At 39.8% G+C, this 24,132-nt stretch overlaps 22 non-coding genes across 22 annotated transcripts; 7 read left to right on the top strand and 15 right to left on the bottom strand.

Annotated features, from left to right (window-relative positions):
- Positions 1-239: 239 nt before the first annotated feature.
- Positions 240-462, bottom strand: LOC131705437 (small nucleolar RNA U3). The gene has a single exon (XR_009310393.1). It is a non-coding gene; the product is annotated as a small nucleolar RNA U3 (small nucleolar RNA).
- Positions 463-2,021: 1,559 nt separating this feature from the next.
- Positions 2,022-2,103, top strand: trnas-aga (transfer RNA serine (anticodon AGA)). The gene has a single exon. It is a non-coding gene; the product is annotated as a tRNA-Ser (tRNA).
- A 170-nt stretch (positions 2,104-2,273) lies between these two features.
- Positions 2,274-2,347, bottom strand: trnai-aau (transfer RNA isoleucine (anticodon AAU)). Its single transcript has one exon. It is a non-coding gene; the product is annotated as a tRNA-Ile (tRNA).
- A 298-nt stretch (positions 2,348-2,645) lies between these two features.
- trnal-cag (transfer RNA leucine (anticodon CAG)) lies at positions 2,646-2,727 on the bottom strand. The gene has a single exon. It is a non-coding gene; the product is annotated as a tRNA-Leu (tRNA).
- A 681-nt stretch (positions 2,728-3,408) lies between these two features.
- LOC131705384 (small nucleolar RNA U3) lies at positions 3,409-3,631 on the bottom strand. Its single transcript, XR_009310340.1, has one exon. It is a non-coding gene; the product is annotated as a small nucleolar RNA U3 (small nucleolar RNA).
- Positions 3,632-5,190: 1,559 nt separating this feature from the next.
- On the top strand, positions 5,191-5,272 carry trnas-aga (transfer RNA serine (anticodon AGA)). Its single transcript has one exon. It is a non-coding gene; the product is annotated as a tRNA-Ser (tRNA).
- A 170-nt stretch (positions 5,273-5,442) lies between these two features.
- On the bottom strand, positions 5,443-5,516 carry trnai-aau (transfer RNA isoleucine (anticodon AAU)). Its single transcript has one exon. It is a non-coding gene; the product is annotated as a tRNA-Ile (tRNA).
- A 298-nt stretch (positions 5,517-5,814) lies between these two features.
- trnal-cag (transfer RNA leucine (anticodon CAG)) lies at positions 5,815-5,896 on the bottom strand. The gene has a single exon. It is a non-coding gene; the product is annotated as a tRNA-Leu (tRNA).
- Positions 5,897-6,577: 681 nt separating this feature from the next.
- On the bottom strand, positions 6,578-6,800 carry LOC131705383 (small nucleolar RNA U3). The gene has a single exon (XR_009310339.1). It is a non-coding gene; the product is annotated as a small nucleolar RNA U3 (small nucleolar RNA).
- Positions 6,801-8,359: 1,559 nt separating this feature from the next.
- trnas-aga (transfer RNA serine (anticodon AGA)) lies at positions 8,360-8,441 on the top strand. The gene has a single exon. It is a non-coding gene; the product is annotated as a tRNA-Ser (tRNA).
- Positions 8,442-8,611: 170 nt separating this feature from the next.
- On the bottom strand, positions 8,612-8,685 carry trnai-aau (transfer RNA isoleucine (anticodon AAU)). Its single transcript has one exon. It is a non-coding gene; the product is annotated as a tRNA-Ile (tRNA).
- Positions 8,686-8,983: 298 nt separating this feature from the next.
- Positions 8,984-9,065, bottom strand: trnal-cag (transfer RNA leucine (anticodon CAG)). Its single transcript has one exon. It is a non-coding gene; the product is annotated as a tRNA-Leu (tRNA).
- A 681-nt stretch (positions 9,066-9,746) lies between these two features.
- Positions 9,747-9,969, bottom strand: LOC131705382 (small nucleolar RNA U3). Its single transcript, XR_009310337.1, has one exon. It is a non-coding gene; the product is annotated as a small nucleolar RNA U3 (small nucleolar RNA).
- Positions 9,970-11,528: 1,559 nt separating this feature from the next.
- On the top strand, positions 11,529-11,610 carry trnas-aga (transfer RNA serine (anticodon AGA)). Its single transcript has one exon. It is a non-coding gene; the product is annotated as a tRNA-Ser (tRNA).
- Positions 11,611-11,780: 170 nt separating this feature from the next.
- Positions 11,781-11,854, bottom strand: trnai-aau (transfer RNA isoleucine (anticodon AAU)). The gene has a single exon. It is a non-coding gene; the product is annotated as a tRNA-Ile (tRNA).
- A 298-nt stretch (positions 11,855-12,152) lies between these two features.
- Positions 12,153-12,234, bottom strand: trnal-cag (transfer RNA leucine (anticodon CAG)). The gene has a single exon. It is a non-coding gene; the product is annotated as a tRNA-Leu (tRNA).
- Positions 12,235-12,913: 679 nt separating this feature from the next.
- On the bottom strand, positions 12,914-13,128 carry LOC131705472 (small nucleolar RNA U3). The gene has a single exon (XR_009310428.1). It is a non-coding gene; the product is annotated as a small nucleolar RNA U3 (small nucleolar RNA).
- A 2,452-nt stretch (positions 13,129-15,580) lies between these two features.
- Positions 15,581-15,654, top strand: trnan-guu (transfer RNA asparagine (anticodon GUU)). Its single transcript has one exon. It is a non-coding gene; the product is annotated as a tRNA-Asn (tRNA).
- A 131-nt stretch (positions 15,655-15,785) lies between these two features.
- On the bottom strand, positions 15,786-15,858 carry trnaf-gaa (transfer RNA phenylalanine (anticodon GAA)). Its single transcript has one exon. It is a non-coding gene; the product is annotated as a tRNA-Phe (tRNA).
- A 1,301-nt stretch (positions 15,859-17,159) lies between these two features.
- LOC131705464 (small nucleolar RNA U3) lies at positions 17,160-17,372 on the bottom strand. Its single transcript, XR_009310420.1, has one exon. It is a non-coding gene; the product is annotated as a small nucleolar RNA U3 (small nucleolar RNA).
- A 137-nt stretch (positions 17,373-17,509) lies between these two features.
- trnav-uac (transfer RNA valine (anticodon UAC)) lies at positions 17,510-17,582 on the top strand. Its single transcript has one exon. It is a non-coding gene; the product is annotated as a tRNA-Val (tRNA).
- A 628-nt stretch (positions 17,583-18,210) lies between these two features.
- Positions 18,211-18,282, top strand: trnaw-cca (transfer RNA tryptophan (anticodon CCA)). The gene has a single exon. It is a non-coding gene; the product is annotated as a tRNA-Trp (tRNA).
- Positions 18,283-24,132: the final 5,850 nt, after the last annotated feature.

Genomic DNA, 24,132 nt, shown 5'->3' with positions numbered 1-24,132 from the left:
TACACCTAGATCTCTCGAACATTAAAATGAGTCAGCCCTTAAAAAAACACTGTCCGTGTTCATTTCTATGTATATGACATTGTCTATACACAATACCTGTCATGTAAGCCTATTGGTATCAAACCGATCACAATTAATGTGATCCGTGTTTTCAGTCAGATTGATAGTTTTAATCAATCATCGAAAAAGCAGCAGTGCTTTGCAACTGTAGTTCGTCTTGCGTACCTTTAGGCAAGATACCCACTCAGAACGTGTCTGCTTCCTCCAGCCCCCTAAGGAACACTGGAGCGGTCATCAATAACAGGGAGCAGTTGGCCAAAAAAAAAAAACAAACACTCGCTGTCTCCTTCACGCTCAAAAACGAACACTCTCACTCTTGCTCGTGGATAGCGAGTCCAAACACTTTATAAACGCATTTCGCTGGCAAATCACTATAGAAATGATCCCGGAAAGTATTGTTTTATGGGCAAGTGGCCGACCGTCTCCCTCCAACTCTGAGTGGCACCGGTAGCTGTGCCGCTGACAAATAGACAGGAGCTTTCATATAATGCAATTGCTGTTGCCCAGTGAGGTGTTACAACAACATTTCAAACTCATTCCAAACTGCAGGCGGTTAAAAGCTAAATTGGGTTCAAGTTTCTCGTATGATTTAAAAAGTAGGAGCCAGTTGCCTCATTTGCATTGTCTGCCTTCCTCCTTTGCACTGTGAAGTCTATCAAATTTGTGCTTAAAATCTGAATACGATTCCCATTTGAATCGTATATATTTGGTTTCCATTTTAGCTCTATGCATACACACTGTTCTGTTGAGACTCCCAAGGTGTTATGTAATAAAACACCATAATCGGTTAGCACGTTGGGCTGTTAATCGAAATTTTGGTGTTTCAAGCCCACGCAGAGATGATGCTTTTTGCATTTCTTTATCGCATTAGAAAATGGCACTATAATACGTTTTTATTTCCTCCAATTACACTGAAGAAAAAAATGTGCTGTTTTTTTAATTCAAAAAATTAATTAAGAAAAAATAGCCCTAGTCGTGCTGTTTGCAAAAACCCGGGATCGAAGCAGGGACCGTTACAGTCTAACGCTCTCCCAACTGAGCTATTTCAGCTTGACGCGATTTTGCTATCCAGGCCGCATTCTTTTCGTCAATCGCCTTTTTGTCAAGCCAGTAAACCTGCATGTAATGAGAAACGTTCAACAGTTCGGAAACACCACAATAGAATCCAATGCCTTTGCAAATGTGTTTCCAAACTGTTAGTTTTTCTCCCAAATGTGGTTTCTCAAAAAATGGTTTTGCCTACTTTTTATTATTATTATTACTTTTTCCAGAGTAGACCAAAAGGCAAACATCCAGGAAATAGTTAAACACTGCTACAGGGCTTGAACTGTCTCAACAAACGTTTAGTGGTTAAAGATAAAGGGCTTTTAACCAGGAGGTCCCCCGGTACAAATCCCACCTCAGCCACTGACTCATTGTGTGACCCTGAGCAAGTCACTTAACCTCCTTGTGCTCCGTTTTTCGGGTGAGATGTAAATGTAAGTGACTCTACAGCTGATGCATAGTTCACACACCCTAGTCTCTGTAAGTTGCCATGTGTATAATAAAAACGAACATAATTATGGTATGTTTTATTAGCATGAAATACTTTGTAGATCTTGTTATCTGCTAAGTCCGCTCACGCTAGCCAGAACGTGCTCGAGTGCTCTGGCAACAGCCATGAAGCAAGTCAATTTTTCAGTTCAATTAAATAACTACTTTGTTTTTGTGGATGGGGGTGTTTCTTGAAAAGATCAGTTAAATAGCTACGTATTTTGAAATAAAGATGTATTCATTATTATGAACGTTAACAAAAATTATATTTTATTTACATTTCCCACGTGTGCTTGCATTGTACAAATCTGACAGTTTCAACAAAGACATTTGACTTGGTTCATTAGTTAGCCTATACTGCCCTCTACAGCATTACTACGGGTTTCGTTTACTTCTTTTGGATATTTCACAAATAATTGTGCGAGCATGTAGTCGTGGCCGAGTGGTTAAGGCGATGGACTAGAAATCCATTGGGGTTTCCCCGCGCAGGTTCGAATCCTGCCGACTACGTAAGCTTTGTTTTTAATTGATTGTATGTGCTCATTGTTAATACATGTTTAAAGCTCAGGAAGTCTGAAATATTACTGGTTGTACTTCATATCGCTTCGGTTCATTTTGTTAAAGAATGTTCATTTTGGCACCATTACAAATGCTGTGGTTTCTTTAAAGAAGAAAAGCCGTGGCCCGTACGGGGATCGAACCCGCGACCTTGGCGTTATTAGCACCACGCTCTAACCAACTGAGCTAACCGGCCACACACTCAAAACTTGATACTAGAACCCGAGGAAAATAAGTCCTGCGGACATTATGATTGTTCTACCAAGATGTTCTCATGTTAAACTGAACAATAACACATTCAAAGTATTGGAAAGGCATAATTAGAGGCCTCGTCATAATGAGGCAGTTTAACAGTGTGAAGGATGTGGTGAGGTGCAGGCTTGCGGTGACTTTCTCTCATTTAACGACCTTGTGATTTGAATACTAACAAGAAAAACAAATCAAATTACCAAGCATTCGGTGGACGTTTTAAGAAATAAATAAACAAACAGATTTGTCAGAAGTGGGATTCGAACCCACGCCTCCAGAGAGACTGCGACCTGAACGCAGCGCCTTAGACCGCTCGGCCATCCTGACTTACACTGACGACTTTGCACAACACTGCAGTACACTGCTGAATCTCCAATGTCTGACGCTACAGTAAATCACCTGGGGTGTGTGTGAACTTATTCTTTATCTGTTTATATTAAGGAGGGCGACCTGTTTCGTCGCATTCTATATGGGATCACAAGGACACTCCTCTTACAGACAGAAAATATACGGCAAACAGAGCGATCGCTTCACGGTTAGAAACAAATCAGAACAGTCTGTTAGCAAATTAACTTCATGAAAAAAAAACACACAGGCATTACATAAATGTTACAGATATGTTTCGTAGACACAAAAGTTGTAACATAATTGAGTACATTTGTAAACTATCCGCCAGTAAAAGACATTATCTCACATTATCTCTAGTTTCAAACGCATTATCACAGGCGGCACAATTACGACATGGAAAAAATCCAGTATATTTGTCCAGTACACCTAGATCTCTCGAACATTAAAATGAGTCAGCCCTTAAAAAAACACTGTCCGTGTTCATTTCTATGTATATGACATTGTCTATACACAATACCTGTCATGTAAGCCTATTGGTATCAAACCGATCACAATTAATGTGATCCGTGTTTTCAGTCAGATTGATAGTTTTAATCAATCATCGAAAAAGCAGCAGTGCTTTGCAACTGTAGTTCGTCTTGCGTACCTTTAGGCAAGATACCCACTCAGAACGTGTCTGCTTCCTCCAGCCCCCTAAGGAACACTGGAGCGGTCATCAATAACAGGGAGCAGTTGGCCAAAAAAAAAAAACAAACACTCGCTGTCTCCTTCACGCTCAAAAACGAACACTCTCACTCTTCCTCGTGGATAGCGAGTCCAAACACTTTATAAACGCATTTCGCTGGCAAATCACTATAGAAATGATCCCGGAAAGTATTGTTTTATGGGCAAGTGGCCGACCGTCTCCCTCCAACTCTGAGTGGCACCGGTAGCTGTGCCGCTGACAAATAGACAGGAGCTTTCATATAATGCAATTGCTGTTGCCCAGTGAGGTGTTACAACAACATTTCAAACTCATTCCAAACTGCAGGCGGTTAAAAGCTAAATTGGGTTCAAGTTTCTCGTATGATTTAAAAAGTAGGAGCCAGTTGCCTCATTTGCATTGTCTGCCTTCCTCCTTTGCACTGTGAAGTCTATCAAATTTGTGCTTAAAATCTGAATACGATTCCCATTTGAATCGTATATATTTGGTTTCCATTTTAGCTCTATGCATACACACTGTTCTGTTGAGACTCCCAAGGTGTTATGTAATAAAACACCATAATCGGTTAGCACGTTGGGCTGTTAATCGAAATTTTGGTGTTTCAAGCCCACGCAGAGATGATGCTTTTTGCATTTCTTTATCGCATTAGAAAATGGCACTATAATACGTTTTTATTTCCTCCAATTACACTGAAGAAAAAAATGTGCTGTTTTTTTAATTCAAAAAATTAATTAAGAAAAAATAGCCCTAGTCGTGCTGTTTGCAAAAACCCGGGATCGAAGCAGGGACCGTTACAGTCTAACGCTCTCCCAACTGAGCTATTTCAGCTTGACGCGATTTTGCTATCCAGGCCGCATTCTTTTCGTCAATCGCCTTTTTGTCAAGCCAGTAAACCTGCATGTAATGAGAAACGTTCAACAGTTCGGAAACACCACAATAGAATCCAATGCCTTTGCAAATGTGTTTCCAAACTGTTAGTTTTTCTCCCAAATGTGGTTTCTCAAAAAATGGTTTTGCCTACTTTTTATTATTATTATTACTTTTTCCAGAGTAGACCAAAAGGCAAACATCCAGGAAATAGTTAAACACTGCTACAGGGCTTGAACTGTCTCAACAAACGTTTAGTGGTTAAAGATAAAGGGCTTTTAACCAGGAGGTCCCCCGGTACAAATCCCACCTCAGCCACTGACTCATTGTGTGACCCTGAGCAAGTCACTTAACCTCCTTGTGCTCCGTTTTTCGGGTGAGATGTAAATGTAAGTGACTCTACAGCTGATGCATAGTTCACACACCCTAGTCTCTGTAAGTTGCCATGTGTATAATAAAAACGAACATAATTATGGTATGTTTTATTAGCATGAAATATTTTGTAGATCTTGTTATCTGCTAAGTCCGCTCACGCTAGCCAGAACGTGCTCGAGTGCTCTGGCAACAGCCATGAAGCAAGTCAATTTTTCAGTTCAATTAAATAACTACTTTGTTTTTGTGGATGGGGGTGTTTCTTGAAAAGATCAGTTAAATAGCTACGTATTTTGAAATAAAGATGTATTCATTATTATGAACGTTAACAAAAATTATATTTTATTTACATTTCCCACGTGTGCTTGCATTGTACAAATCTGACAGTTTCAACAAAGACATTTGACTTGGTTCATTAGTTAGCCTATACTGCCCTCTACAGCATTACTACGGGTTTCGTTTACTTCTTTTGGATATTTCACAAATAATTGTGCGAGCATGTAGTCGTGGCCGAGTGGTTAAGGCGATGGACTAGAAATCCATTGGGGTTTCCCCGCGCAGGTTCGAATCCTGCCGACTACGTAAGCTTTGTTTTTAATTGATTGTATGTGCTCATTCTTAATACATGTTTAAAGCTCAGGAAGTCTGAAATATTACTGGTTGTACTTCATATCGCTTCGGTTCATTTTGTTAAAGAATGTTCATTTTGGCACCATTACAAATGCTGTGGTTTCTTTAAAGAAGAAAAGCCGTGGCCCGTACGGGGATCGAACCCGCGACCTTGGCGTTATTAGCACCACGCTCTAACCAACTGAGCTAACCGGCCACACACTCAAAACTTGATACTAGAACCCGAGGAAAATAAGTCCTGCGGACATTATGATTGTTCTACCAAGATGTTCTCATGTTAAACTGAACAATAACACATTCAAAGTATTGGAAAGGCATAATTAGAGGCCTCGTCATAATGAGGCAGTTTAACAGTGTGAAGGATGTGGTGAGGTGCAGGCTTGCGGTGACTTTCTCTCATTTAACGACCTTGTGATTTGAATACTAACAAGAAAAACAAATCAAATTACCAAGCATTCGGTGGACGTTTTAAGAAATAAATAAACAAACAGATTTGTCAGAAGTGGGATTCGAACCCACGCCTCCAGAGAGACTGCGACCTGAACGCAGCGCCTTAGACCGCTCGGCCATCCTGACTTACACTGACGACTTTGCACAACACTGCAGTACACTGCTGAACCTCCAATGTCTGACGCTACAGTAAATCACCTGGGGTGTGTGTGAACTTATTCTTTATCTGTTTATATTAAGGAGGGCGACCTGTTTCGTCGCATTCTATATGGGATCACAAGGACACTCCTCTTACAGACAGAAAATATACGGCAAACAGAGCGATCGCTTCACGGTTAGAAACAAATCAGAACAGTCTGTTAGCAAATTAACTTCATGAAAAAAAAACACACAGGCATTACATAAATGTTACAGATATGTTTCGTAGACACAAAAGTTGTAACATAATTGAGTACATTTGTAAACTATCCGCCAGTAAAAGACATTATCTCACATTATCTCTAGTTTCAAACACATTATCACAGGCGGCACAATTACGACATGGAAAAAATCCAGTATATTTGTCCAGTACACCTAGATCTCTCGAACATTAAAATGAGTCAGCCCTTAAAAAAACACTGTCCGTGTTCATTTCTATGTATATGACATTGTCTATACACAATACCTGTCATGTAAGCCTATTGGTATCAAACCGATCACAATTAATGTGATCCGTGTTTTCAGTCAGATTGATAGTTTTAATCAATCATCGAAAAAGCAGCAGTGCTTTGCAACTGTAGTTCGTCTTGCGTACCTTTAGGCAAGATACCCACTCAGAACGTGTCTGCTTCCTCCAGCCCCCTAAGGAACACTGGAGCGGTCATCAATAACAGGGAGCAGTTGGCCAAAAAAAAAAAACAAACACTCGCTGTCTCCTTCACGCTCAAAAACGAACACTCTCACTCTTCCTCGTGGATAGCGAGTCCAAACACTTTATAAACGCATTTCGCTGGCAAATCACTATAGAAATGATCCCGGAAAGTATTGTTTTATGGGCAAGTGGCCGACCGTCTCCCTCCAACTCTGAGTGGCACCGGTAGCTGTGCCGCTGACAAATAGACAGGAGCTTTCATATAATGCAATTGCTGTTGCCCAGTGAGGTGTTACAACAACATTTCAAACTCATTCCAAACTGCAGGCGGTTAAAAGCTAAATTGGGTTCAAGTTTCTCGTATGATTTAAAAAGTAGGAGCCAGTTGCCTCATTTGCATTGTCTGCCTTCCTCCTTTGCACTGTGAAGTCTATCAAATTTGTGCTTAAAATCTGAATACGATTCCCATTTGAATCGTATATATTTGGTTTCCATTTTAGCTCTATGCATACACACTGTTCTGTTGAGACTCCCAAGGTGTTATGTAATAAAACACCATAATCGGTTAGCACGTTGGGCTGTTAATCGAAATTTTGGTGTTTCAAGCCCACGCAGAGATGATGCTTTTTGCATTTCTTTATCGCATTAGAAAATGGCACTATAATACGTTTTTATTTCCTCCAATTACACTGAAGAAAAAAATGTGCTGTTTTTTTAATTCAAAAAATTAATTAAGAAAAAATAGCCCTAGTCGTGCTGTTTGCAAAAACCCGGAATCGAAGCAGGGACCGTTACAGTCTAACGCTCTCCCAACTGAGCTATTTCAGCTTGACGCGATTTTGCTATCCAGGCCGCATTCTTTTCGTCAATCGCCTTTTTGTCAAGCCAGTAAACCTGCATGTAATGAGAAACGTTCAACAGTTCGGAAACACCACAATAGAATCCAATGCCTTTGCAAATGTGTTTCCAAACTGTTAGTTTTTCTCCCAAATGTGGTTTCTCAAAAAATGGTTTTGCCTACTTTTTATTATTATTATTACTTTTTCCAGAGTAGACCAAAAGGCAAACATCCAGGAAATAGTTAAACACTGCTACAGGGCTTGAACTGTCTCAACAAACGTTTAGTGGTTAAAGATAAAGGGCTTTTAACCAGGAGGTCCCCCGGTACAAATCCCACCTCAGCCACTGACTCATTGTGTGACCCTGAGCAAGTCACTTAACCTCCTTGTGCTCCGTTTTTCGGGTGAGATGTAAATGTAAGTGACTCTACAGCTGATGCATAGTTCACACACCCTAGTCTCTGTAAGTTGCCATGTGTATAATAAAAACGAACATAATTATGGTATGTTTTATTAGCATGAAATACTTTGTAGATCTTGTTATCTGCTAAGTCCGCTCACGCTAGCCAGAACGTGCTCGAGTGCTCTGGCAACAGCCATGAAGCAAGTCAATTTTTCAGTTCAATTAAATAACTACTTTGTTTTTGTGGATGGGGGTGTTTCTTGAAAAGATCAGTTAAATAGCTACGTATTTTGAAATAAAGATGTATTCATTATTATGAACGTTAACAAAAATTATATTTTATTTACATTTCCCACGTGTGCTTGCATTGTACAAATCTGACAGTTTCAACAAAGACATTTGACTTGGTTCATTAGTTAGCCTATACTGCCCTCTACAGCATTACTACGGGTTTCGTTTACTTCTTTTGGATATTTCACAAATAATTGTGCGAGCATGTAGTCGTGGCCGAGTGGTTAAGGCGATGGACTAGAAATCCATTGGGGTTTCCCCGCGCAGGTTCGAATCCTGCCGACTACGTAAGCTTTGTTTTTAATTGATTGTATGTGCTCATTCTTAATACATGTTTAAAGCTCAGGAAGTCTGAAATATTACTGGTTGTACTTCATATCGCTTCGGTTCATTTTGTTAAAGAATGTTCATTTTGGCACCATTACAAATGCTGTGGTTTCTTTAAAGAAGAAAAGCCGTGGCCCGTACGGGGATCGAACCCGCGACCTTGGCGTTATTAGCACCACGCTCTAACCAACTGAGCTAACCGGCCACACACTCAAAACTTGATACTAGAACCCGAGGAAAATAAGTCCTGCGGACATTATGATTGTTCTACCAAGATGTTCTCATGTTAAACTGAACAATAACACATTCAAAGTATTGGAAAGGCATAATTAGAGGCCTCGTCATAATGAGGCAGTTTAACAGTGTGAAGGATGTGGTGAGGTGCAGGCTTGCGGTGACTTTCTCTCATTTAACGACCTTGTGATTTGAATACTAACAAGAAAAACAAATCAAATTACCAAGCATTCGGTGGACGTTTTAAGAAATAAATAAACAAACAGATTTGTCAGAAGTGGGATTCGAACCCACGCCTCCAGAGAGACTGCGACCTGAACGCAGCGCCTTAGACCGCTCGGCCATCCTGACTTACACTGACGACTTTGCACAACACTGCAGTACACTGCTGAATCTCCAATGTCTGACGCTACAGTAAATCACCTGGGGTGTGTGTGAACTTATTCTTTATCTGTTTATATTAAGGAGGGCGACCTGTTTCGTCGCATTCTATATGGGATCACAAGGACACTCCTCTTACAGACAGAAAATATACGGCAAACAGAGCGATCGCTTCACGGTTAGAAACAAATCAGAACAGTCTGTTAGCAAATTAACTTCATGAAAAAAAAACACACAGGCATTACATAAATGTTACAGATATGTTTCGTAGACACAAAAGTTGTAACATAATTGAGTACATTTGTAAACTATCCGCCAGTAAAAGACATTATCTCACATTATCTCTAGTTTCAAACGCATTATCACAGGCGGCACAATTACGACATGGAAAAAATCCAGTATATTTGTCCAGTACACCTAGATCTCTCGAACATTAAAATGAGTCAGCCCTTAAAAAAACACTGTCCGTGTTCATTTCTATGTATATGACATTGTCTATACACAATACCTGTCATGTAAGCCTATTGGTATCAAACCGATCACAATTAATGTGATCCGTGTTTTCAGTCAGATTGATAGTTTTAATCAATCATCGAAAAAGCAGCAGTGCTTTGCAACTGTAGTTCGTCTTGCGTACCTTTAGGCAAGATACCCACTCAGAACGTGTCTGCTTCCTCCAGCCCCCTAAGGAACACTGGAGCGGTCATCAATAACAGGGAGCAGTTGGCCAAAAAAAAAAAACAAACACTCGCTGTCTCCTTCACGCTCAAAAACGAACACTCTCACTCTTCCTCGTGGATAGCGAGTCCAAACACTTTATAAACGCATTTCGCTGGCAAATCACTATAGAAATGATCCCGGAAAGTATTGTTTTATGGGCAAGTGGCCGACCGTCTCCCTCCAACTCTGAGTGGCACCGGTAGCTGTGCCGCTGACAAATAGACAGGAGCTTTCATATAATGCAATTGCTGTTGCCCAGTGAGGTGTTACAACAACATTTCAAACTCATTCCAAACTGCAGGCGGTTAAAAGCTAAATTGGGTTCAAGTTTCTCGTATGATTTAAAAAGTAGGAGCCAGTTGCCTCATTTGCATTGTCTGCCTTCCTCCTTTGCACTGTGAAGTCTATCAAATTTGTGCTTAAAATCTGAATACGATTCCCATTTGAATCGTATATATTTGGTTTCCATTTTAGCTCTATGCATACACACTGTTCTGTTGAGACTCCCAAGGTGTTATGTAATAAAACACCATAATCGGTTAGCACGTTGGGCTGTTAATCGAAATTTTGGTGTTTCAAGCCCACGCAGAGATGATGCTTTTTGCATTTCTTTATCGCATTAGAAAATGGCACTATAATACGTTTTTATTTCCTCCAATTACACTGAAGAAAAAAATGTGCTGTTTTTTTAATTCAAAAAATTAATTAAGAAAAAATAGCCCTAGTCGTGCTGTTTGCAAAAACCCGGAATCGAAGCAGGGACCGTTACAGTCTAACGCTCTCCCAACTGAGCTATTTCAGCTTGACGCGATTTTGCTATCCAGGCCGCATTCTTTTCGTCAATCGCCTTTTTGTCAAGCCAGTAAACCTGCATGTAATGAGAAACGTTCAACAGTTCGGAAACACCACAATAGAATCCAATGCCTTTGCAAATGTGTTTCCAAACTGTTAGTTTTTCTCCCAAATGTGGTTTCTCAAAAAATGGTTTTGCCTACTTTTTATTATTATTATTACTTTTTCCAGAGTAGACCAAAAGGCAAACATCCAGGAAATAGTTAAACACTGCTACAGGGCTTGAACTGTCTCAACAAACGTTTAGTGGTTAAAGATAAAGGGCTTTTAACCAGGAGGTCCCCCGGTACAAATCCCACCTCAGCCACTGACTCATTGTGTGACCCTGAGCAAGTCACTTAACCTCCTTGTGCTCCGTTTTTCGGGTGAGATGTAAATGTAAGTGACTCTACAGCTGATGCATAGTTCACACACCCTAGTCTCTGTAAGTTGCCATGTGTATAATAAAAACGAACATAATTATGGTATGTTTTATTAGCATGAAATACTTTGTAGATCTTGTTATCTGCTAAGTCCGCTCACGCTAGCCAGAACGTGCTCGAGTGCTCTGGCAACAGCCATGAAGCAAGTCAATTTTTCAGTTCAATTAAATAACTACTTTGTTTTTGTGGATGGGGGTGTTTCTTGAAAAGATCAGTTAAATAGCTACGTATTTTGAAATAAAGATGTATTCATTATTATGAACGTTAACAAAAATTATATTTTATTTACATTTCCCACGTGTGCTTGCATTGTACAAATCTGACAGTTTCAACAAAGACATTTGACTTGGTTCATTAGTTAGCCTATACTGCCCTCTACAGCATTACTACGGGTTTCGTTTACTTCTTTTGGATATTTCACAAATAATTGTGCGAGCATGTAGTCGTGGCCGAGTGGTTAAGGCGATGGACTAGAAATCCATTGGGGTTTCCCCGCGCAGGTTCGAATCCTGCCGACTACGTAAGCTTTGTTTTTAATTGATTGTATGTGCTCATTGTTAATACATGTTTAAAGCTCAGGAAGTCTGAAATATTACTGGTTGTACTTCATATCGCTTCGGTTCATTTTGTTAAAGAATGTTCATTTTGGCACCATTACAAATGCTGTGGTTTCTTTAAAGAAGAAAAGCCGTGGCCCGTACGGGGATCGAACCCGCGACCTTGGCGTTATTAGCACCACGCTCTAACCAACTGAGCTAACCGGCCACACACTCAAAACTTGATACTAGAACCCGAGGAAAATAAGTCCTGCGGACATTATGATTGTTCTACCAAGATGTTCTCATGTTAAACTGAACAATAACACATTCAAAGTATTGGAAAGGCATAATTAGAGGCCTCGTCATAATGAGGCAGTTTAACAGTGTGAAGGATGTGGTGAGGTGCAGGCTTGCGGTGACTTTCTCTCATTTAACGACCTTGTGATTTGAATACTAACAAGAAAAACAAATCAAATTACCAAGCATTCGGTGGACGTTTTAAGAAATAAATAAACAAACAGATTTGTCAGAAGTGGGATTCGAATCCACGCCTCCAGAGAGACTGCGACCTGAACGCAGCGCCTTAGACCGCTCGGCCATCCTGACTTACACTGACGACTTTGCACAACACTGCAGTACACTGCTGAACCTCCAATGTCTGACGCTACAGTAAATCACCTGGTGGGGTGTGAACTTATTCTTTATCTGTTTATATTAAGGAGGGTGACCTGTTTCGTCGCATTCTATATGGGATCACAAGGACACTCCTCTTACAGACAGAAAATATACGGCAAACAGAGCGATCGCTTCACGGTTTGAAACAAATCAGAACAGTCTGTTAGCAAATTAACTTCATGAAAAAAAACACACAGGCATTACATAAATGTTACAGATATGTTTCGTAGACACAAAAGTTGTAACATAATTGAGTACATTTGTAAACTATCCGCCAGTAACAGACATTATCTCACATTATCTCTAGTTTCAAACGCATTATCACAGGCGGCACAATTATGACATGGAAAAAATCCAGTATATTTGTCTAGTACACCTAGATCTCTCGAATATTAAAATGAGTCAGCCCTTAAAAAAACACTGTCCGTGTTCATTTCTATGTATATGACATTGCCTATACACAATACCTGTCATGTAAGCCTATTGGTATAAAACCGATCACAATTAATGTGATCCGTGTTTTCAGTCAGATTGATAGTTTTAATCAATCATCGAAAAAGCAGCAGTGCTTTGCAACTGTAGTTCGTCTTGCGTACCTTTTGGTAAGATACCCACTCAGAACGTGTCCGCTTCCTCCAGCCCCCTAAGGTACACTGGAGCGGTCATCAATAACAGGGAGCAGTTGGCCAAAAAAAAACAAACACTCGCTGTCTCCTTCACGCTAAAAAACGAACACTCTCACTCTTCCTCGTGGATAGCGAGTCCAAACACTTTAAAAACGCATTTCGCTAGCATTATATATAAAGTTTATTAAAAAAAAGTCTGAAATATTACTGGTTGTACTTCATATTGCTTCAGTTCATTTTGTTAAAGAATGTTCATTTTGGCACCATTACAAATGCTGTGGTTTCTTTAAAGAAGAAAAGCCGTGGCCCGTACGGGGATCGAACCCGCGACCTTGGCGTTATTAGCCAAGGAAACCCGAGGAAAATAAGTCCTGCGGACATTATGATTGTTCTACCAAGTTGTTCTCATGTTAAACTGAACAATAACACATTCAAAGTATTGGAAAGGCATAATTAGAGGCCTGGTCATAATGAGGCAGTTTAACAGTGTGAAGGATGTGGTGAGGTGCAGGCTTGCGGTGACTTTCATGTATTTCATGTCATTAGATGATCAAAGCCCCTTTGTGCCAGAGCGCATTCAGAGGAGACGCGCTGAGAAAATCCGTCATCTGTGTCACTCAGTACTGCCAGCTTTCCCTCGTTGGTGATATATTGGTCAGCATAGCTGCTTTCCAAGTAATTGACCCGAGACGATTCCCAGCCAGTACAACTGTGTTTATGCCCACGTTTCAAATAATAAACATCATAAAAGCAAATTGCATTGTTTTATGTTTTCTTTACTTTTAAGCTGAGACAAACACACTTCTGACAACTTCATAGCCCTGCTGACTACGAACAAATATTGAGTCGGCTGTTTCCCTTGACCCTGGTGATACCGAGTGTTTTCCTAGTATCAGCATTGGAATTAGCATGCGTTTGGCATGCTTGCTGTGCACTCTAGCATTGCATAACAAGCATACACTACGGCAGGAATTCGTGGCGCAACGGTAGCGCGTCTGACTCCAGATCAGAAGGTTGCGTGTTCCAATCACGTCGACGTCAAAGCCTTTGTTTCTATTCCACACCATTTAATTTTGTGATGTGTTTGCAAATACTAGTTTGGAAGAATTTAATGTACAGCAAGTAATAATTGATACCTTTAAGATGAACAGGCATTTAAGAATTAACAACGAAGACATAAAAAGGGACACAACACCAACAGAGTTCAAGCCCATCACCTTAACCACTTGGCCACGACTACTTGGTGCAACGTGCCAAGATCTATAAACACAGACCACATATATCACAGACCAAGAACAAATACACACACACTGTTTTAAATAAAACTGACGAAACCATAATCCCTGGTTAAGGAGGCCAGTGCCTTATCCTTTAGGTGACTTCCAGATGGATAGCAGTCAGCGAGACAATACACGACCAGAGGAATAAATTTGTTGATTTTACTATAAAGATTGTTTCAATGAAATCAACAGCTGATACCAAACTCTTGTCAGCACTCAATACCATTTTAATTTCTTTTTTAAATCGGACTAAAATAGCGTTCCTAACACAGATTGTATTTTTGTTGTAAACAGACTACTTGTTGAAGTCACTGAAAAATACTGTGTGTCCAAACATGTATTTAACTTGATTGTTTTAATATTCCAAATAATATATTACTTTGAAAAACATCTCCGTCGGCCACTGGATCGTGGTCTCAGGCTGGGATACGGACCATTGAGAACAGTATAAACGATCTATGACTGGAAGTAGCTTACATGAGAAATGCTCTCGTTAAACATGCTAGGATGATCGACTTCGGCATTCTCCAACTGCTGTTTACATTTTCTAACACGTTATGTGAACGAATACAAAGTTTGACCCTTTCCTTGTAAGTGGGGGTAAGCACAAGTTATTTTCAGATGTAATGTCTTTATTTAAGCACAATCAAGTCCTGCGTAGTGCAAATCACATTACTATATTTTTTATATTAGTCAAGTCCTATTGAAAGAGTTCTTAAATAGTTTCAACATTATCAATGATCAATTTGAAATTTGCTTATTGATTTAAACCAGTATGAGATGCACACTCAAAATGTGTCCCCTTCCTTCAACAACCCCCTGACTGAAGATTGGAGTGGTCATCACTAGCAGCCAGCAGGTGCCCGAAAACAACACTCATTGTCAGCTCGGTGCTGAGAAGTGGCAAGCTCTACTTCATTAATATGATACAATGACTGGGCAACAACGAGGTGTTACTTTAACAATACCAACTAACTTGAGACAGCCAAGACGTTGAAGTATACCTTAAGTCTGTCATGTGATGCAATAACAGATTTTAGCATTTTTGCATTTTCTGCTTGGTCAAACAAGCTCAAGCCACAGCACACAGCGCTGATGCATCGGAACAGAGGTGGATTTTAAAGCGACTGAATCAACGAGCTGAGACTACTTTTTGAAGAAACTGAAAACATACCTCTCGTCGAAAAATGTGCTATTTAGTTAATTTATTTATTTATTGAATTCGCAAATGGCAGACTACATACATGGGAATAAATATAAAAGGCTTGAAGTTTGCTTGCATTGGGTTGCATACATTTAATTGTGATTACAGACTTTTCTGCCGTGTTGCTTTCTTCTTAGATGTGGTCTCAGGTTCGGTTGAGCCGATTGGTCTCTGTGGCGCAATTGGTTAGCGCGTTCGGCTGTTAACCGAAAGGTTGGTGGTTCAAGCCCACCCAGGGACGATGTTTTTGCATTTCTTATTCACATTAGAAAATGGCACTCTGATACGTTGTTATTTCTTCCAATTAAACAGAAAAAAAACCGCTCTATTTTTCAGTTCAAAATAATACAAAACAAAAATAGTCTTGCTATTTGCCGATACCCGGGATCGAACCAGGGACCTTTAGATCTTCAGTCTAACGCTCTCCCAACTGAGCTATTTCGGCTTGACAAGACTTGCGTTTTTTGTCACCCCAGTAAACCTGTGTATTATGAGAAACGATCAACAGCTCGGCAACACAATAGAATCCGATGCCTTTACAAATGCGTTTCGAAACACTTAAGTTTTCACCCAGATGCGGTTTTCAGCCGAAACGGGGGGATAAAACTGCCTATGATCAATGTGGGCAGAAAAGTTGCATACTTTGCATACCGTATTGGGAGAAAAGAAAGCGGATCATCAAATTGATCAATGCTAATGTTAAAACAATTTAAGAACACTTTACATAGGCCTTGACTAATATAAAAATATAGTAATGTGATTTGCATTACGCAGGACTAGATTGAGCTTAAATAAAGACATTACATCTGAAAATAAACTGTGCCTACCCCCACTTACAAGGAAAGTGTCCAACTTTGTATTCGTACTCATAACGTGTTATAACATGTAAACAGCAATTGGAGAATGCCGATGTCGATCATCCTAGCATGTTAAACGAGGGCATTTCTGATGTAAGCTTCTTCCACTAATAGATCGTTTATACTGTTCTCAAAGGTCCGCATCCCAGCCTGAGACCTCGATCCAGTGGCCGACGGAGATGTTATTCAATTTAATATATTATTTTTAATATTAAGACAAGTTAAATACATGTTTGGACAAAATATTTTTCATTGACTTCAACGAGTAGTCTGTTTACAACCAAATGCAATCTGTGTTAGGAACGCTATTTTAGTCTGAATTAAAATGGAAATTAAAATGGTATTGCGTTCTGACAAGAGTTTGGTATCAGCTGTTGATTTCCTTGAAACAATCTTTTATAGTAAAATGAACACATTTATTCCTTTTAAGAATAAATAGAATTGAACTGTCAGAGGAGGATTTGAACCGACACCTCCACTTGGAGACCAGAACACAGAATTCTTTGAAAAGACAGAGTCCTTAAGTCTAGCGCAGTAGACCACTCGACCATCCTGACAAACTGCGTTCATTACAGCAGAAAACCGCATTATTTATTTCAGCACAGCCTAGGGTTGTCATATCAAGGCCCGATCGGGTTTATTACGCACATACCAACTGTTGCTCCATGAATGATGTAATGACAAGTGTTAAAACAGAAACGGTTTGAAGCCAACCCACAAAAGTAAGACTATTTATTTCAATATCGTTATAACTATAAACGATGCACGCATTTTACAATAGCAATTGCTATATGACAACGACCAAAAAGTAATTTTGTTGCAATACTGTATACAGTGTGAACAGAATCAGATATTGCTCTGTTGCCTCGAAGAAACATCTACATTTTGTATTTAAAAAGGACGTCCAACGTGGGGCTCGATCCCAAAAGAGAGCGGAATGTTCATCAATGATCAAGAACAGCTACAGTGAAATAGCATTCAAGTCCCCCTTCGCGCTCAGAAGAAAACACTGTAACTCCTCGTTATGGTTAGCGAGACCAGACACTAGCAACGCATTTCACTAGAAACAAACTATAGAAATGATCCCTGAAAGTATAGTCTTAACAAATATGTGGGTAAAACAACTTCCCTACTCCCGGCATGATGGTGTCTGATTCGGTTTCCTTTCTAGAATATTTTGTTCATAGTAATGTTAATAATTGCCAATGCGTTTCAAACACAAAACTCACGTTCTGACAAGGTTCCATAGTGTAGAGGTTATCCCGTCTGCTTTACACACAGAAGGTCCTGGGTTCGATCCCCAGTGGAACCACTTCAGTTTGTTTTTACAATATGACTCCCTGGTCAAGACAAGGTAGTTCTGGGTTTGGCCGATCATTAGATTGCGGATGTAAGGTCTCCGGTCCCATCGTAGAAGCAAGATAGTTTATTCACAAAAAATACATACACTTTTATTTATGTTTCTTTTGTTGGTAAATTAACCCAATACATTATTGCATTCTGTCACGTCATTAGATGATCAAAGCCCCTTTGTGCCAGTGCGCATTCAGAGGAGACGCGCTGAGAAAATCCGTCATCTGTGTCACTCAGTACTGCCAGCTTTCCCTCGTTGGTGATATATTGGTCAGCATAGCTGCTTTCCAAGTAATTGACCCGAGACGATTCCCAGCCAGTACAACTGTGTTTATGCCCACGTTTCAAATAATAAACATTATAAAAGCAATTCGCTTTGTTTTATGTTTTCTTTACTTTTAAGCTGAGAATCAAACACACTTCCGACAACTTCATAGCCCTGCTGACTACGAACAAATATTGAGTCGGCTGTTTCCCATGACCCTGGTGATACCGAGTGTTTTCCAAGTATCAGCATCGGACTTAGCATGCCTTTGGCATGCTTGCTGTGCACTCTAGCATTGCATAACAAGCATGCACTACGGCAGGAATTCGTGGCGCAACGGTAGCGCGTCTGACTCCAGATCAGAAGGTTGCGTGTTCAAATCACGTCGAGGTCAAAGCCTTCTTTGTTTCTATTCCACACCATTTAATTTTGTAATGTGTTTGCAAATACTAGTTTGGAAGAATTTAATGTACAGCAAGTAATAATTGATACCTTTAAGTTGAACAGGCATTTAAGAATTAACAACGAAGACATAAAAAGGGACACAACGCCAACAGAGTTCAAGCCCATCACCTTAACCACTTGGCCACGACTACTTGGTGCAACGTGCCAAGATCTATAAACACAGACCACATATATCACAGACCAAGAACAAATACACACACACTGTTTTAAATAAAACTGACGAAACCATAATCCCTGGTTTAGGAGGCCAGTGCCTTATCCTTTAGGTGACTTCCAGGTGGATAGCAGTCAGCGAGACAATACACGACCAGAGGAATAAATGTGTTCATTTTACTATAAAGATTGTTTCAATGAAATCAACAGCTGATACCAAACTCTTGTCAGCACTCAATACCATTTTAATTTCTTTTTTAAATCGGACTAAAATAGCGTTCCTAACACAGATTGTATTTTTGTTGTAAACAGACTACTTGTTGAAGTCACTACTTGTTGAAGGAATTGTGGGAAATGTCGTTTTAAGACCTTGAAATATACCTTTGCTTCTATACCTGATCCAAAATTTCCCACAATTATTTTCAACTTCCCGTCCCTGCCTATTGGCTGAGCGTCGCAGAGCATGCAGGGGCGGCGCATTTAAATTTCAAACTTGTACAGACAGACACGGAGTATTTCGCTTATTTGTTTTTAAGATACTGACTGTCTGTTGAACAATACAAACTAACTTGAGACAGCCAAGCCGTTAAAGCATACCTTAATTCTGCCATGTGATGCAATAACAAGTATTGGCATTTTTGCATTGTCTGCCTCGTCAAACAAGCTCGAGCCACAGCATACAGCGCTGCTGCATCGGGACACAGAGGTGGATTTTAAAGCGACTGAATCAACGAGCTGAGACTACTTTTTGAAGAAATTGAAAACATACCTCTCGTCAAAATATTTGCTATTTAGTTAATTTATTTATTTTTTGAATTTGCAATTGGCAGACTACATTGCCGACAATCTGAATTGCTCATATCAAGTTGCGTTGTAGCCTATGAGAATCGCTGGCATAGCTCAAGGGGAATTAGCTCTAATGGTAGAGCGCTCGCTTAGCATGCGAGAAGTAGCGGGATCGATGCCCGCATTCTCCAAATAGTTTTAATGTATCTGCGTATTTAGTCCCAACGCATTATGGAGATAAATACAAAGTGTGACAATTCTTTGTAACAGAGACGCCCGCCCTACATGTGTATTTTAAAGCACAGTCTCCTAATTTGTAATATTCCCCAGGCTGAAAAACTGCATTGCGCCCTCCATCGTATGCCTTCCGAGAAGCACAAAGGGAGATTTTTTATATATATTTTTTTTAACAATGGAAGAGTTTGTGTTATTTGGGAATAATTATAAAGGCTTGAAATAACGCCTTGGCTGTGACTTATTGCTTTTATAAAACGGCTACACCAATATTTGTAACGTTAGTCACTTTTTGAGATCTAGTCAGCTATAACTATGCTAAGCTCCGCTAGCAAATCGACTAGCCGTCCTGTGCTAGCTAGCTAGCTGGGTTGCTAAAAAAAAAAATATATATATATATATATCAGCTCAAACATTTCCCAGGTCGCCTCTCTCTCTTCGCCTCTCTCTCTCTGCCTCTCTCTCTCTCTCTCTCTCTCTCTCTCTCTCTCTCTCTCTCTCTCTCTCACACACACACACTCTCTAATTTTTTAAAAAAATAAGATACGATACTACAGGTTTAAATACAGTAAAATCGGGAGCAGATAAGTGCAAGTTAAAGTGCATTAAGGGCAGAGTGCTATATTGTCCAGAAGGGGAGAGCTGAGTTTTACAGGTCCTGTCTGAAGAGGTGTGTCTTGAGGAGGTGCCAGAAGGTGGTCAGGGACTGGGCAGTCCTGACATCTATAGGAAGGTCGCTCCTCCACTGCGGGGCGAGGGTGGAATCTGCAGTATCAGTAGTGTATCCTACAGATGTCAGGACTGCCCAGTCCCTGACCACATTCCGGCGCCTCCTTAAGACTCACCTCTTCAAACAGCACCTGTAGAACTCCTCTGTTTGTATCCTGGGACACTATCACCCTTCATTTAAATGTGCTTTATTTTGCTCTTATCTGCATTTAATCCTGTACTTCAGAATACTGTAATCTGTCAAGTGTTTAACCTGTAGTATTTTGTATTTAATCATATCCTGATGTAACTATCACTATTTAATCATATCCTGATGTAACTATCACTATTATCTTCTGTATTATAGAATTATGGTTTGTCACACTTGAACAAAAGTTATTGTATTTCTTGCTCTTATTGTATTACTTGTATTGCAACACTTGAAATGTATTTGCTTACGATTGTAAGTTGCCCTGGATAAGGGCGTCTGCTAAGAAATAAATAATAATAATAATAAAAATAATAATAATAATAATAATAATAATAATAATAATAGTTACTTTGAAAGACACTAAACCAGTTTAAAGCATTCGTTATTTAAACCAAAACCAGTGTATAAAGTGTTTTTGTAAGACAAATAAAACACAAATGCACCGAGATTTGAACTCAGCTCGCTAGATTCAGAGTGCTAGCCATTACACCATGAAACCACCCATACAGTTCCTCCATTGCAGGGACTCTCGTCAATGTTTCGTCAAAACACCAAACAGCACAAACTGCACTACACTCTGTGACCACAAGAGGGAGAGAGAGCGTAATAAAATGATGCTCTTTAATCCAGAGCAGTGGTTCTTAACCTGGGGTCCTCAGAGACAGTCCAGGAGGTCCACAGGAAAAAAACTTGAAACTTTTCACTCAACATTAGTAATGTGCAAAATCAAAATGTTTGCTTCTTGAATTGATTTGATTTCACAAAGTTTATGATGGATCTGTTAACCTGCAGCTCTGATTTTAATATTTTACAATTAATAATTATTTATACTGTGTAACAAAGCTACATAATCACAGCCGTGGCTAAGATGAATGGTTTGAGAGAAGGGAGAAGAGAGAGAAATAGCTGTGTTTGTACAAACTCAACACAAAGAAAACTATATTCTATTTTTTCGTTTTGCTTGCAAGATCAACTTTTTTCAGTTTTTTTCTGAATTGCAAACAAACTGCATCATCTGAAAATGAGTTTACACTTAAGAGCACTGCTTGACTAGAAGTGGCTGCTGTGCCAAGGAAGACAATTTGCAAAGAAAAGACACTTTGCATTGGCAGCACATGCTTCAGTGCTCTGGGAGTGTTTATAGCCCTGTGAGTTTAACAAGTTGTCTGAATTTAACCTGTCTGGTCAGGCTCTGAAATGGATGGAGTCTGACTTGTTAGATAGAAAACAAAGTGTTAAAATAAGCAATAGTGAATCAGCGTTTAGGATCTGTACTATGGGGGTCCCACAGGGATCTATATTTGGGCCTTTGTTATTTAGTCTCTACATTAATGATCTACCTTTGGTCTGTCCAGAAGATCAACCACAAGAGGAGACTGTAGTGTCTTGACATCACACTACGTTTGCACAAACAGCTTGCTCAATTAAGGGTGCCATGTTCTGGAATACGCTACCAGACTTTATGAAAAGTATATCAGACTACAAGAGTTTTTTTTTTTAATAGAACTGAAAAAATGGTTGAAACAGGACCAACTTTGTGACCATGTCTAGTCCCCCTCCATTTGTTGACATTAAATAATAATAATTTAATGTTTGAGAGCTGCCCTTCATGGCAACAGAATCCACAACAACAATGACTTTTATCAGCATCTTCATCTGGGCACTTGTCATCTGCACTCAGGGTAAGAATCATTTAGAAAAACACTTTCATCAATTTGTGGGGCTATTCTTAATATATAAGTGTAAAACAGGGGCAAACTAATGGAAAATAAATTAAACTTCAATAGAAAAGGCTTTCATTTAAATGGGTTTTCATTAGTTAATTCACTGATGTACTTTATTTTTACAGACCCCCCACTAATTTAGTCTCATTCCAAATGAAAGAAAGCTGGTTTTTCCAACTTTCTCAAAACAACATATCAATACAAGAGCCATGTGTTTCTCAGTGAGCTGGAATCGCCATGGCAATGGAGTGTGATCAGTCACTGTGTGCGCCCTTTCACAAACATCAAACAAAATCAATCAATAAAGAAATCAATACACGAGTGTGATTGAAATATAATGAGTTCTGGTTGTAAATCTCCCTCTTGACCTGTGAGGATACAAAGTAGCGAAAGGGAAAGGCTTTGGACGGGTTGGCCTGACAGTTCATTCCCTGGGTCGGGAAGTCAATCAGCCTGGAAAAAGACGAGACTCCAGTGCGGGAATGTATTGACCTGGAAGGTAAACGAGGTAGCAGCTGCAGGCAATAGAATCAGCTGCAATCGTTTACCAAGGGGTCATGCATAACCGCATAAAAGGGGCTGGAGAATCTTTTCCTTCGTTTTTGGTTTTGAAATAGACCCAGAAGGACCCGTGCACTGTGTATTAAGAATATTGTGAGTTTTTGTTTTGTTTGTCTTGTCTATAATTGCTATTTGTGTGTTTATAGACAGCTAACACGTTCTGGAGCTGTTAGTAAGAGCCAGCACTGAACCCGGAACAGCACTGCACTCTTTGTCACTCTTTAACCTGTATCACCCACCACGAGCACTACAGCATGCACCCAGGACTGGTGACCGTGGTTGTATATTGTGGGAGAGATGCTGTGTTTATTGTTTAGGGCTGCAATCCCTGTTACTGTACTCCGTGTTTTACGCATCGCTTATTATTTGGTCACCAGACCTGGATTATAACTAAAAATAAAACGTATATTTTTCCATACCGGATTACAAATCTCGTCCGTTTATTCCTGCACTGCATCAGCTCTGCACCTGTTCATAATCAGCAACCACTTTGCCACAAGGAGTTTGATACCTTTTCCCCTGGCTTGTTAAATATCATTCTGATTGACATAATGAAAACGCACTCCTAGCAGCTTGCTCAAGGTACATCTTGAAAAGGCCTGTGAAAGACAGTGAAGTAGATGTCCAATTTATAACAGTAAGAAGCAGTCAAAATGTGACCAATGAAAAGAAAAATGACAGGTCCATTACTTCTACAGCAGCAGCAGCAGCACGTGGGAAGGTATACCACTAGGGGTAGGGCACTACATACCCTTTAATACACAATAGCATTGAAATGATGACAGAAACAGAAATATTACTGTCAGTTTAGACAAACAGATCAGTTATATTAGACAGCAGTGATATACTGAGAGCTTTGACTGGGGGAAAAATAGAAGAAAACAGTCAAAGTGAACCCGACCCTATCAATTGCACTGGTGCTCACTCACGGCTCAGATCTCCTCTATCTGTGACAGCAGCAGCAGCAGCAGGATTTGTAGAAAGGAAGCTGCTTTGTATACCGGTGCCTGCCTCACTGCTCCAAACACTTTGAGACACACAGTATTGATGAGTCACTGCTCAGCCCTTTCAGAGTCACTGAAACACACAGTACAATGATGCCATTGCTTCTACTGCTGGGGACACGGGGGCTCTTTGCTCAAGGTGATAATTAAATAGTTATTTATAAATCTGAAAGCTTGACTGGAGTTCATTTTAAACAGAACTTTTCATTGAAGTAAATCTGTCTAGCCGCTTCTTTACATTTTGTTTGTATTCTAACACAACACTATTTAATTTGACTCTTGCATTATTATTTTATAATCATTTTTTGTTGTATTTTTTCTCCAGAGTCCAGTGCAGACGTTGTTCTGACTCCGTCTCCAACAGCTCAGTCTGTTCTCCAGGACACACGGTCTCTATC

This window comes from Acipenser ruthenus, chromosome 35, assembly GCF_902713425.1.
Source record: "Acipenser ruthenus chromosome 35, fAciRut3.2 maternal haplotype, whole genome shotgun sequence".
NCBI classification, from domain to species: domain Eukaryota; kingdom Metazoa; phylum Chordata; class Actinopteri; order Acipenseriformes; family Acipenseridae; genus Acipenser; species Acipenser ruthenus.
Note: the sequence above shows the minus strand (reverse complement) of the source record. Positions and strands in the feature narration are given on the sequence as shown.